Source organism: Tetrao urogallus (assembly GCF_951394365.1).
Source record: "Tetrao urogallus genome assembly, chromosome: 7".
Classification (NCBI taxonomy): Eukaryota; Metazoa; Chordata; class Aves; order Galliformes; family Phasianidae; genus Tetrao; species Tetrao urogallus.
The window spans coordinates 33,331,643-33,346,745 of NC_136820.1; positions in this window are offsets into that span (position 1 = coordinate 33,331,643).

The following is a 15,103-nucleotide window of genomic DNA, read 5'->3' on the forward strand; positions in this document are numbered from 1 at the left end:
ACTAATTCCAGCTATGCAGAGAAAAGCACGGAGGGTTTTTACTGCAGCAGAGATTCAGGAAACCATACTTAGTCTAACCAAATATCCCCCAAACATGCAGTTTCTATCTTATAAATATAAATTCTCATTTATTAGATTTTTGTTGACATCAATCAAACAATTATCATAACCTTCACACACTGTAATTCTAAAACAAAAAATTCTGTCATTCTCCAACCACTGGTTAACCAAGCAGAACCTCCATTCTTGTCCTATGCCTTAACCCTCTGTATAATATTCTCATCAGCTGTTGGAATATAAGCTACTTAGACTGACAGCTGCTTGTCAGAGCACAATTCTTGATGGCTTCCAAGTGTCTTTGCCTAAACAGATAGCTTTTACTGATAAATTATAAGATTTTGTTAAACAGAGAACCAGTGAGACACAATTTATCTCATCAGAAAAGGGCTAAGCAGTGATAAGTTTTTTGAAGCTGATTTCCAAGGAAAAGAGATTTGAGCATTTGTATTAAGCTGATCATGCATAATCTTTGCAAAGCATGTTTCCATTAAAATTTCCTGAACACTAGAAATGTGAGCCCTTAAAGGTACTCATTATGTGTTCTCAGATGGCATAGTACTCTCTGAATGTTATTGATAAAGTTATTTTTCAGCCTTTACTCTTCAAATTATTGTATAAATACATCCATTTGTGATATATTTCCACAAAAATAAAGTTGGAAATGTCAGATTTTTCTTAAATGCAAAGCAGAAAACTAAGGAAACTAGTTCACATGAGTACAGATATATATATATATATATATATATATATATATATATATATATATATATACACACACACAAACACACACATACATATATATATAATAAAGCTATATTTCTCAGCTTCTCATGAGTATAAGTTTCTGGAACTGACTTTTGTCTATATAATGTGCAAATTATAACTAAAAAAAAAATATAATTCTGAAAAAGCAAAATTCCGAATTAAGGATAGGGTGATATTTCCATAAGTATTTGGTGTCTCTCAAGGTCCAAGAAACGGGAGTGAATTTGTTTACCCTTCTCTCTGTCTTATTAATTCATGGAAAACTAGTTTATGTATTAAGTATGTTTTGAGCCCTCCAAACACTAAGTATGCTTCTATCTATTTATTTTTATTTTTTTCTATAAATTCACTACTTTTATAGTAAGAAAAACATATGAGGATGTCCGAAAACTAGAAAAAAATCTTTGGCTTCCAAAATAAAACTTCTGAATGAACTAAAACGTTGTGTTCAAGTCACTGCTGAACATGGTGACATCTCTGTAAACCAAATATTTTGTTACTAAAATATTTACACATTTGCCAAAGAAACATGTTCATTTTTCTTTTCCTGAATTCATTAAGGTCTAAAAACTGTTTTAAAGTCTCCCCAGAACTGAAATACAATAAATTTATACATATATATATATATATATATATATACATATACACATATAGTCTGCAGATACATGCCACAGGAAAATCTGTTTTTATTTATTTATAGATTACTTTCTTTTCTTTAGACCAGAATTATTTTGATGTGATATCTTTATTTAGAAATCAAGATAAAATTTAAGTCACCAGGTACTGGTGAATACTAAGCAAAGGAAAAACACAGGAGGATTATCTAATTTTTGAAACAAGAATCCACTCCAATTTTCTTTTGTATGAGGACACAACAAATTAGAAAGCATCATCAGTGTCATCTAAAATCTCAAAGCTGTATATTGGGATCTGAATCCTCTTTAAAGAAGAACTACATAGAATTATTAGAAGAGTTTCCTGCTGTGACTACTTTCTTCCTTTGCAAGTATTAAAAAAAAACAATACAGAACACAGAGGAGGCACCAGTCAATTTAGGAACCTCCCAGATTCTTGTCACGTTCTTGGATACAACTTCCACTCGTCACAGAGATGAATCTTCCCAAAGAAACAGAAGAAAGAAAATAGAATTCTACTCAGTAATATAGTACAGACAATAGCAAATAACATAGAGAAAGGGGGAAAAAAAACTATGAGGTCAGAGCAGGTTGTTCAGTACTTCTCTCTGCAAATTGACTCTCCCTCCTGCATTTCTTTCCAGCAAGTCAGAGAAGAGTTAAAGGTAAGGTCAAGTAGTGCATTTTCCATTTGGGCAAAAGGACAAGAAACTTCTGCAGCAGCACTACCTTGCCTCCCTACGATGCAAAGTAGGCAATCCTCATCCAGACATCAGCACTGCAGCTAATACTGACATGACAAATCCCCTGGTAATATTCTTAAAATACAGTGTGTCTTGTTTAAACATGATGTCTGCTTTACAGGAAGAAGAGCTACAGAGACTGCAAGCATCAAGACTGAGGGCAAATCAAAAGATTCTGGTCATGATTTGGATTTATGATCCCTCAGAGCAGACAGCCTGAATTGGGAATCCAAGACATACAGGAACAAGAGATAGTGGAATAGAGAAGAGTTCGCAGCTCAAGGCCAACTTCCTGCATCCACCAGTCAGCAGTGCATTTGAACAGAGAAGGCATTTCTTCTTTAAAATTTCCTCATTCTTAGTCTCTGTTTTCAAGTGTGGAGGTCCTGCCCAGCACCTTTGGCATGCAATGGCAGAGATGAGTACTCCTATTTCTCATTTCCTGTTGGTCACCTGCAGGCAGCAATATGCTCCCTACAAAATTAGATTCCTAATTCTTCTCTTGTGCAACAAATCCTGGTCTCATACTAGGATCCTGTTACAGAAACAGCACATTTAAATATTTCATCAATAGAACCACAGACTGAGTTCACCCAGAACCATGCTTAAATAGGCTGCACGGCATTCAGCTTTCAGGGTCCCACTCGCACTCCATCACAGTAAGATTCTCAAGACTGCCTCAAGACTCCAGGAATGTCAAGCTAAGAGTCAACTCCAGCAAAACAACTTCTTCCTCTGGCATCTCCATGACAAATACCTTATCAACACTTGGCCTATTAAATCAATTTATTATTTTACAGAAACCATTTACTCCTAATAGTAATACCTCATCACTGATATTATTATCTGCTTTGGGAGCATAGTATGGCTTGTTTTTTAGACCTGATTGCTCAACGTAGCTTGAAGGGAAATCTCTCCACAACTTCAATTTAATTGAGCTGTTCTTTATCTTTGAGAAGACAGATGAAAAATGAAATATGCTACTTCTGCCAGAAGCTGCTTATAGTACTACTATCTTGTACTTATTATATCTACTTGTTTAAATTTTTTTTCTTTCAGAATGAAGTTTTAATTTTTATAGACTATGATCTGAGCAGCAGTAGTGTAATCTATCAACAATAAAGAAAGCCATAAATGAATGCTAGGGACTGCTTAGAAAAGGAAAGAAGATTAGCTCTCCTCACAGATGGCCTTTAAAGTGAAAGAGCAGTTGACGTTGTCCCTGCTAAGAGGTGCCATAGCATAAAAACATACTGAGTGAAAATAAGCAGAAAGGGTCATACTGTGCCCTCAGACGCATTCACAGGGCTCCCAATGACTCCAGTCAGAGTCATAGGCCAGAATCTTATGGCAGAACTTAACCCTGAGTGATCTTTCTAAGCAGCAGATCAAACTGTGGTCTCAGAAATGCATACACAATTCCCAAAAGAGCAAGAGGTTGCAAGTGTTTTGTGTTTCTCGCTTGCTTTCCAGCACTGCTTTTCTTCACCTGGGACTTCTTGTTGCCTCAAGTCTGAACTTTGTATGTAGGCTGCATTTGCAGACTGTTTGCCACAGCTAAGCCCTCTATCACCTCTTCCACAGCACCAATCCCCTACACACACAAAAGTGATACATAAAAATGCTTTCAAATATATAGAAAAAAAAAAAAAAAAAAAAAAACTTCCATGCTTCTGACATCTGTCATGCTATAGCTATGCAAAAAGCAAGCAAATCCAGAGCAGAAGAAATACTAGCCCAGGTACTATGCAGCAGATGAATGGGATTGAGAAGGTTGAAATTAGCATAAAGAAAGTTCATTCTTCAAATACATGTTTTTTTCTCGTAGTTCATTATGACTGCTTTGAACAGGGAGATTTGAACTTTTGAGGCAAGTATCCTACAAATTTAAGTTCACTCATTCATTTTTTGTATGCAAGCCTAAAAAATTCTCTCCACTTAAAGGATACTTATTTTGCATGCATTGCCCATTGCAAGTGAAGATTCTAAAACCAAACTTGAATAGTTATCAGCATTCCTCAGGAGCACGTGCTATCATAGCAGTATCTGCGCAGAGCCTTTTGAGAACAGACTATGTGTGCTTGGGGTTGTCTCTGTAATAATAAATGCAAGGTCACAACAGAACTACAGGTATTTCTGGAAGCTGCTCTGTCTCCCCAAGAGCACGATTAAAATAGTCTCCATGGCAGTGGGAGAGAAAGATTTGCAGTGACAGCTGTAAGTGTCAATTGAAACCTGAGACCAGTAAAGTTCTAACATGTTTAGGATTCCTGTAAACAGAATAAATTCAGGCAACCAGCAGAAGGAGCAGGTGCTAGCCAATTAGTCCTCTCCAGGTGTGTTGACCAGATTGTTGACAAACTTCTCAAAAAAGCTAATAAATTTGCTCATTTTCCCCAAATATATTACACTCACACCAACTTATGCATGCATTTACAGTCTCTGATCTGCAGCTTTTCCATCCGTTTCAGTTGCTACTGACAGTGCACATGTGCTTATTTGTTCCTCATCTCATAATGAAACTATATTTAGGAGCTGAAAAATCACTAAACATGCAGGTGGTGTGCAACCCATGGAACCAGCTAGCAGATGTGGAAGCTAAGTACTCAGAATCATGTCGTGATTCATTATCTGAATATAAGATGATATTGCACAGCTTTATGAATTACGGCCACATTTAAAGTAGTTAGCTTCAAAGTAATTATATTTTCTTTATCAATAAGCAAAATTAATTGTTCTATGGAAGCCCTTTTATGCCTACAAGGAATTATTCCTAAGTCAGGAACTGAGGCTTTTTATAGATACCTGGAGAAAAGTGGGCACCACACAAGGGCTACACAAAACCCAACACACTAGCCAGAAGGATGCCTGAGCTCTGGCTCCTCTCGGGAACCCAACTCAGAGATAACTTCAGGAATCTGTGTTCCTTCTACAAGAGGCATGACTTTTGCATCTAATTCCAGCTAAGCATTGAGACTACACAGTCTTCTGGAACAAGCAAACAATAACATCCATTAAAAATTTCATGTCTTCTCTCACTTGTCCCTGGCCACCTGGTGTTTACTATATTATGACAAACTTAAACGGTGTGAGGTGAGGTGATGTGTTCCACTTCCTTACCAGAGTTCACGCTTAGCTATCTATGTTGTCTCCATGGAGGCCTATCATTAAAAAAAATAATAATCAGGAATTAATATTTCCAGTTGCAGCATTTGATTGAGTGGTCAGAGCTACTATTGTTTGCAGTATCTGGTGAATGCACTCAGAGGATTGCCTAATGGATGGAAACAATCTTTCAGTCACTCCAATGGATTAAGCCAAATACTATTCTCTGTGCAGGGCAAACAGAAGGAAATTCAAAAAGGCATTTCTAAGATTAGGGTTAGGTTAGCCATAGCACCATCGCTCCTTTCATAAATAACAGCCTCCTGATAGTTATCAGTCTCATTCTGCTTGCCCATTTGCATCAGTCTGCCTGTATGCATGCAGTTAAAAATGTAGGAAAGAAAAAAAAAGAAGGAAATTTTGTACATAGAGGAGACCCAAACTCTTGCTGAGAGCAGCCTTTAGGGCTGCTTGCATGCCATGGTTTGGGACTCACCCACACCAAGGCCTGCCCTGCCCACTCTTGGCATTTCTGCAATCCTGGAACTCAGCATGACTACTTCAATTTTAATTATAGTCTCTAAATTTCATTTTATAAAGCATGGGTAGGTTTTTAATTCCTACAGCTTTTAACCAGATATAATTCAAAGTAGCACCAAGATGTATTTTAGTTTTAAAAATAATAACAAAATGAAAGGATTTATATTTTTGGACATCTCTGGCTAAGCACATTTAAATAAAGCAATATCCACAAGGGGAAACATTTTTAAAGAATTTACAACACACATAAACTAGAATGATTCAGTAGATTTGAAATACAAAGTATACTAGTCATAATCACTAGTAGGAAGTCACCTGCTAAATGTTATTTTAGGGATAGTGACAAAAGAAGACTATTAGTGTTTAAGAATATTGTTTAAACAAAATGTAATTTGGAATACCAGAATATGCCATCCATAGACTGAACACTACTGCACATTCAGAGACTGGCAAACAGATTTACATAATTTTGTTAAACATCTCATAAATCTTTCAAATAGTGGTGGAATAAATTTCAAAATATTCTGAAAATTCACAGCCCTAGAAAACAACAACAAAATCAAGTTATAAAAATAAATTTCAAAGTTTCAAATACATTCTTCACATGACTTATTTTTTGTTAAAGTAATAACTTTTTTTTTACCTGGCTAAAGGAAGAAAGGCAGGAAAGAAAATTACTAGGTCCTCTCTTTCTTGGTAAGCTCAGTCTTTCAGTAAGATCCAAGGGTAATTCTGCCCCCCAATCATTACCACCTGTGTAATTCTCCTAAGCAGGCTTCTCAGTACACATCAGCCAGCTGATATCAATACAATTACTCCTTCACTTGCTTTTCAAAGGACATGAAACACTTGAAGCCGGAAAGAATTTAGCCTATCTGCATCTGGTCATTTTTACGCTTTCATTTTCTGGATATTTTTCAGATAGGAAAAATGCATGTATCTTTCTCTTAACTAAACAGAAGTTATCAGAAGAATCATAGGGTGATTTGAATTGGAAAGGGTCTTTAAGATCATCTAGTTCCAACCTTCTGCTATAGGCAGGAACATCTCCCATTAAATGAGGTTGCTCAAAACGCCATCCATACTGGCCCTGCAAGCTTCTAGGGAGGGGACATCCACAACATCCCTCGGCAACATGTTCCAGTATCTCAACACCCACACAGTAAAGAATTTCTTCCTATTATCTAATCAAAATCTACCCTCTTACAATTTAAAGTCATTTCCCCTCATCCTATCACTATGTGAGTTTGTAAAAAGTCCCTCTCCAGCTTTCCTGTAGGCCCCCTTCAGATACTGGATGGCTGCTATAAGGTCCCCCTGGAACCTTCTCTTCTTCAGGCTGAAGAGCCCCAGATCTCTCAGCCTTTCCCCATTAGGAAAGGAATATTTTTAAGAAATAAAAATTACTTTCTTCTTCACCTTTTTCTCAGCAGATGGGTGGGTAATATTTTCACACTCTCAAGCCAAACATTTCCATAAATACCGGAAATGAATTAATTATTATTATTATTTCTTTTTTTTTTTGTGAATTCACTCAATTTTTAAGAACTGTGAAGTGGTGATTAAAAGCAAAAATAACAACTTTTAATCATATTCTCTTTTATCCAATTAGAAAATCTTATTCAGAAAAAAATATTCTGATCATGACAGATTTTGAGTAAATATGTTGAAAGGCTATTACCCCATTTTTATTTGGAGAATGGAGACTTAACAGGGCAGTGTTAAGGTGTTTTATACCATATATTCTGTCATTCAGATTTGTATTACAGGTGTAGACTCTGAAGTCACATGGGCATTGTGAGTAACTCATTTCTGTTGAAAGGTCAGAGAGACTTTAAGTTAAAAAACAGACATCTCTGACAGACCTTATGCATGTGTAGAGATTGTTCTAGAATCAAACCCTTAATAAAGAAGATGTAACAAAAAATATGATGTCTGTAAATTATTTTTATTGTTAGCATACAGACAAACTCTTAGAAATAGTTTTGCGGAAGACTATTCAAATTAGTTAAAAACATCCAGAAAGACATCACCATTAGTTTCAAAGTCCTTGAAGTTGTTTCTTGTCCTCCTGCATAATTCTCAACTCTTTAAAGAAGTTGAGCAAGGCAATGTTTCAGCCTTGTATCTTTTCTGTTTTGGCACTCCTTTATGTCCATGCGAGCATCAGAAGCAGTGCTGAGCAGTGCAAAGAAAAAATAATATTTTTCAGATACAGTCCCAGAAGAAATCTCAATACCAGACTCACATGTTGGGGATTTTTGTTTTAATCTGTATTTTAATCTGTATTACTAAGTATGACCAAGAAAAAAACAAGGTCTATTTCCTCTGGCATTAGAGACTGGAGTTACCCCACCCTTAAAAGACAGGATTTAATTTTCTGTGTCCATATTTCTCCACCTGGGAGATTGGATAGTTTGCTCCAGATATTAGCTGGAGTATAAGTCAATAAGCAGGCAGGGTAGACAATCACACATATGGATTCAAGCGCAAGTTGGAACCTTAATTTAACATGACAGAGCAGACCACAATCAAGTCTGAACTGGAGTGTTTTAACACCAAGCTTGGTCCTATGATTCATCATGCGCATTCCTAACATAAATCTATCCATAAAATGGCACTATCAACTGTTTTATTAGCAAATCATTAAACCCACCAGAAGAACTGGTAAATCTAGATGCTCTGTATTATTCTCATGAAGATTTCTGTTTGTTTGAATTACAAATAAAGAATTAAATTTTGTTCTTAGCTACCTACCAGAACAGTTAGAGGAAATTTAAACAATGTTTTATTTTACTTTCTTATTTTATGACATTAGCTTGTACTCCAATAATAAAAAAAATTAAACAACTTTATGTTAAGAAAAGTTGTCAGTGAAAAAAGTCTCCTGAAAAAATTTTACTGTTTGAACAAGACTTGAAATAACCTTAAGAAAGCCATGAGATATAAATTTATAGAAATTTTTTATTCCCTTTTGCTTTTCAGTTGAAGAAACATCTGGTGCTGACAGTAAATTCTCAATTCCAGTAGAACAGTGGGTCACTATCTTGGGGCCATGGTATGACAGCTGGTGAGAAAAGTCTGAAACAAGGCTTCTAGTAGACAAGCACAGTCAACACAGCCAAGAACTTCACTCACCTGCTGTAAATTATCACCTTTGGGCCACTATCAGTGTCAGGTATCCCACTATGGGTTTTTAAAGTGAATAATTTACATATAATTGCAATGAATATTTTGAGGGAAAACCTCAGATCCAAGACTTCCAGTGTACACACCATCCCTCAGGCTACTTCCCTGCTAAAGATTTGTTTCCTAATTAAAGATAGTCTTAAAATATTCCATTTTCAGGGCTAGTGATCAACATTTTTGGCAACTCAGACCCTGGTTTAATACACAGTCTAAAATGGATGTGGTTTTTTTTCCTTTTTATAGACCATTACAGATGCTCTCTAAAGAGATCTTCTTTTTTGTACTTCAAGTGTAAAAGGCCAAAAGAGAGATCCATCACATGAACTTGCTGGTATTATACATTCCTCCATGAGACTTTTAAGATGTATGCTTATAAATGGCAGCCAGATAAATGATGTGAGTTTAACAGAGCTGGGATCTGTCAGAGTGGAATATGTGCAGGTTGGACTCCTGTTCCACATCACTGGTTTCTAGAATTCCACAAAGTCAAAAATCTTCGCAGGCGATAGTTATCCTTGTTAAGTATGAAATATTTATAGAAATATAAATTCTTATCTATGATCTCTACTTACTTTCTGATACCAAATTGGCAGCATCTTACAAGAGAAAAAACATCTTTCTGTTCACCAATCCTCTCTTTTGTTGGTTGTGGAATTTTCTCCACTCCCTTAGCTACGGTCACAAAAAGGTGTCAAAGTGGATTTTGGAGTTTGCGAGACACATAACTGCAAAGGCATCATCTCCTGTTCTTGTGCTAGGGAGGAACTGTCCTGTCCAGCCAACTGTGCAAACAGACACATAGATAATGACCAGTGTGAAACCTATGCCATTAAAGAAGCAACTAATTATTTAATTCATCACAAGGATACTTAATACTTTCACATACCTCTTAAATATTCATATTAGCTTTTCCAGACTTTAATTTGATCATACTGTTCATTTCCTTTAGCATCAAATGATTTACTGTTTCTGTCTCTGTTATAGAGGAATCCATATACAATATTGTGGTGTGCAAGAATATTGCTTTCTTTTATTTTTAACTCTTTTCATTTTGAAAACGTTCCTCCTTTGCTTCAGATCTTTCAGAGTCATTCAACACAACATTTTTATCCTAATGTAAGATATTATCACATTTAAGAAAAAATTAATATTGCGTTTTAGAATGCTTCTTTGACACTTTATTAGTGGGTGACATATTTGAATGCATGTTTAGCATAATTAATAAATGTAATTTATGTTTGCTATGGCTTAATATTCAAGTGAGCTATCGAAAAACAGAATTTAAAAAGAAAATCAGCCATGTACATGAATAATACAGATCAGTCTTAGAGACTAATAATAGATATTATACAAAATGTAAGGAACTATTAGTAATGGTAACAAATCATCCCTTGTTTGTGTGCTGCAAACTGTTAGGTAGCCTTTTTTAGGTTAGGCCTTGTTAGGTAGGGAGATGAAATTCCTGTCATTTCAAAGAGAAAGAAAAAAAAAAAGGATGACATTTTCAGCTGTTCATTTTAGGGTACTGTTTATATCTAGAATTAATAAATAACAAATATTGTCTGCTCAGTGTTGTTTAAAATTTGAAACAATATATTGATGCCTCTGGTTTGTATGTGAATGTCTCTGAATGAAAAATGAAAAGGCATTTCTCAAAGGGAAGTGGTTTTATTGGTTCAGGAAATTCCCCAGGTCTAGTTAAATCATAAGATTGCTAATGGGACAGGCTACAGTTCATATACAGAGGAAATGTTGTACACAATAAGTCATAATAACATTCACTCTAAATTAAGTGAAGCAGCCAGGTAAGAAAGAACAAATGCCAAGCTCTCAGAAGCAGCAGGATGTGTTAAATTAGTATTCAAAGTTTCTCCACAGAAAGGCTCCTTTTGCAGGCAGTAACATCTTGTAAAGATGGAGATAATAAGCAAGAAAACAAAAACCATTTGAGTTGTATGTGTTATATATAGTACATGTATATACTATCCATGAATGAATTATATTTATGTTGCATAATCACAATGGAGTAACAATAAATATGTATACAATTAAATATTTTAGTATTTTTAGAATCAGACTTGTAAAAAACATTATATTTCATTATGACCACAGATGCCCAGCCAGAATTATCTTTTTTTTCCCCTAGATGTAACTGCTAGCCTTCTATATCTTCATGGATGTATTCTCTATGGTAATATATATATTTCATTGTTCCCTTTCTGATAACATCCTCGGTACTGACATCTACATCCTTTTTCTGGAAGTTTCTATGTTGGAGCAAAGGGTTATCCCTGTTACTCATTATCTGCCACTTCGATCTTGCTGCAGAAGCCATGGATTGTAACATTCTCCCCAAAATATCCTTTCTTGATTTTAATTAAGGCACGTACAGGCTTTAAAAACAAAATCACATCTCCTGTTTTCTTATGTTTGGATACATGATCCAATAAATCAAACCCAACTCATATCTGACATTCAAAAACACCTTTGCTAGAATTTTCCATGTCTCAGAGTATTGAATTTTTTTTCCTAAGGCCCTTTGAAAGTGTTTGCAAAAAGCATTCTGCCAACCTATCTTATACTGTTAGCTGATAAGCAAGAGACAGTGTGTGCTTTACTGAATTTCTCCTTTAGATTATTCGAAAATCTTCAGAAACAGATTGGGGACCTTTACCCGAAATAATCTATTCAGATAACACATACTTTTCAGATCACCTCAGCAGCTGAAGTGCTAATCTTGTGAATTGTGTTTGTCCACTCCAAACTGAATTAAGCAGTCACTTGCCCTTTTCAGAATAAAGTTTATAGCTACAAACAAGAAAGAACAGGCTCTAATCTGTTTGATGTCTCCTATATAATTCACTCAAGTATGATTGGGATATTTCTATAAATCTGGTCAGTTTGCTTTTGTCAGTATTTTGATGAAACAGTGTGTATATAGTTTTGTTGTTGTTGTCATTTTTTCCTAAATGCAAGCATTCCCTTTAACTCAACCAATCTGAATATGCATATCTCTTTTACATTAAAATTAATGTACCCAGCGTGAAGAGTCTCCTTTGACACTTAATGTGACAGCGAGACTAAGGCATTTTACCCTATTTTAAGACACAGTCAGTAAATTTAAGGTGCAGTCTGTTCACCTGGCATGGAGAAAATTCCAGATTGAGAAATGTTGCTTTAAGATTAAGTAAGTAGTCTAATCTCTGTGTTTACAAGCAGCATTTTTTTCTCTGTGTAACTACATTCACTTCATCTTCACTTTGGGGGTTGGACTCGATGATCTCTGGAGGTCCCTTCCAACCCCTACGATTCTGTGATTCATCCACTTGTTATCATTTCTGGACTGAAGTTTATTAACATATGAGTACAAATTCCTAAATAATCATAATGTTTAGTATTTGCAATTTATTAATGATGATCTCTTCTTTCCTTACAAATAGAGGATTTCTCCTAACATACAGAAAGCTAAAGGAAACTTATTAAAACTGTGAAATGTGGGATTTTTTTTCAATTCAAATAGTATACCTTGTTCCTTGGTTGCTCAGCTCTCTCCTCTCGGGCTCTCTTTAATGACTAAGCAAAATATTTTTTCACTATTTTAGCAGAAGCCAATACAACAGGGAAAAAATCTTTTGGGATTTATTAATGATGACTAGAAGTCTCATTTTTCTCCAGCCCTCTCTTTAAATAAAAACAATCCTTTAGCTATATCATCTTTGCTAAATCTTCACAGTAAAATTCTCCTAGTGACTACAGAAAATTTAAATTTCTCTTTTCCCATTAGAATTCAGACAGAGATTTTCTCTTGCCGCTGTCTCTGACAACATTTTCAAATATACTACTGCACTTCTTGACTTTTTGTCAAGATATGATAGATAAGAATGATATGAGTATTCTTATCATTCATACGAAACTGAAAATCTTCCACACATCTAAGTGGCCGTTCCACTGTTGCTAAATTTGTTCTTTTTCACAATTTTTCTTCACCTCTCCTTCACTTTCCTAAGACATTTGTTAACATTTTCTATCATACAGAGAGCCAGCTTACATTTTTCAAGTTATTTACCAGAAAAAAATATTGGACCCAACTGTTTGTGGGTCATGTTACAAGGAGAAAGTGGCAATGGCTGCAGAAGATTATTGTACCCAGAATTACTATTTCCTTTAGTGCTTCCCTACATCTCTTGGAAAACATCATTCTAGGAAAAACACTGCCAACTTCTCAAGCCATTGGCTACTCTGGCAGAAGTTCTACACCTCAACCGAGGAATCCACTTTCTCCGTAGCGGTGGATAACACATAGAACTCTTTCAAGTAAAATAAACTGGATGGACAGACAAATTTAAATCATCTGAAATCTTGTGCATGAACTTCAGGAGGTGCTGAGCCTACCTGGAGCATTCAAGTTTAGTTTAGAGCAAATCTTAAAATGGTTTTGGTTTTCCCCAGCTCCAACACTTCTCTGCGTGATTTCTTGACTCACTCATGGAAAGTTATTTTCACCCACATCATACAGAACTTCTCCAGACCTGGTCAAACCTGGTGAAACAGTGCCTATGGAATATCTGTGGTCTTGCCTTACCTGGTAATGCAGCAGGAGAGGAGAAAAGAAAAAAAAAGAACACTGTACTCTGGGTATCTTGCCCAATCTGGTATATTTCTATGTACAGCTGATCAAAGAGCTGAGCTGGGATGAGGCAGTGTCTCTGAACCATTCATAATGAAAATGAGAATTAGAGCCATTATTTTGATAATATTTATTCTAAATAATGGAATGAAAGAGAGCACAGATTAAAATAAATATGAGCTGGGTTAAAAACAGTAATTAGCAGTTTTATTCCTTTTGTCATCCATTTTCTTTTAATGAAAAATACATGTTCTGAAGCTATATATGAGATATGATGCAAATAGAACTGAAGATGAGATGTTTTTGTTGTTTATCTGGTCCTTTTCATAGAAAGAATAGAAAAAATATTGTACAAGTATTATGCTGTACATGACATACTTATGTTGTTTTTTTGTATCTCGTCCATTTGTTCCTAGTAGGTAAACAGATACTTTTTTCCCTAGTTGAAGAAATTCACATTAAAACTCTCTCCTGATTGTTTGAGGGATGTTTTTAAATCAGAAGCAATGTTCCACTGAGAACTGAATCTTTAAAGAAAACAGCTCTCAATATCTGCAGTTAGATCAGAGGAAACAAAGCTCAGAGGAGTACTGACTGCAAGGTATAGACATGCTCTGTTGAGCATAGCTGCCTAACGAAGGTCATATCACCAGACATGCCATTCCAAATAGATAATGAAGGAAGAAGTGAATACATCCTGTATTTTGCAGCACACATGGTGCTAAATGTACAATTGTTCCTGAGATTTGGTAACTAAGGACATTCATGCATATCATGTACATTTCATACATGTTACTGCCAATCAAACTTTCCCATCACTCAATACAGCCTCAGGGCAACACAGTGCATAGCATCACTAGAAGCTGGGGTTGCACTCCAGTGCTAGAATGAGCTAGTAATAAGGCATGTTAATAGTCTGTCCTCTGCTTACAGCTTTCCCAGTATTTAGCATTCAGAAGTATAACCCTTGCCTGATAGCAGTAGAAGTTCTGGCTTTCCACTGTCTAAACACAGAAATAGAGCACAGTTCTATGTATGTCACAGACGTAATATCAAAGCATCCTCTTTGATGGTTTCAAACCCCCATTAATTGACACTACTAGCCCTCATCTGGACTTTACAAAAACTTATAGCTTTCCTGTTTCTTCACAGAATGGGTACAAACTGAAACAAGGAATTCCTATGTGAATACAAGGAAAAACTTCTTTAGTTTGAGGGTTATAGGGCACTAGAACAAGCTACATAAATGATTTCTTGTGCAATCTACTATACAGAATGTGCTCTAGCAGGGGATTGGACTGGATGATCTCCAGAGGATCTTTCCAACCCCTACAATTCAGTAATGCTGTGATTCACATAATGTTTCAGCTTTAAAATGCACAGTTTTTGTCATTACTCAGAGCTGGATTTTAAACCATGTCAGAATCTTCACTGACATG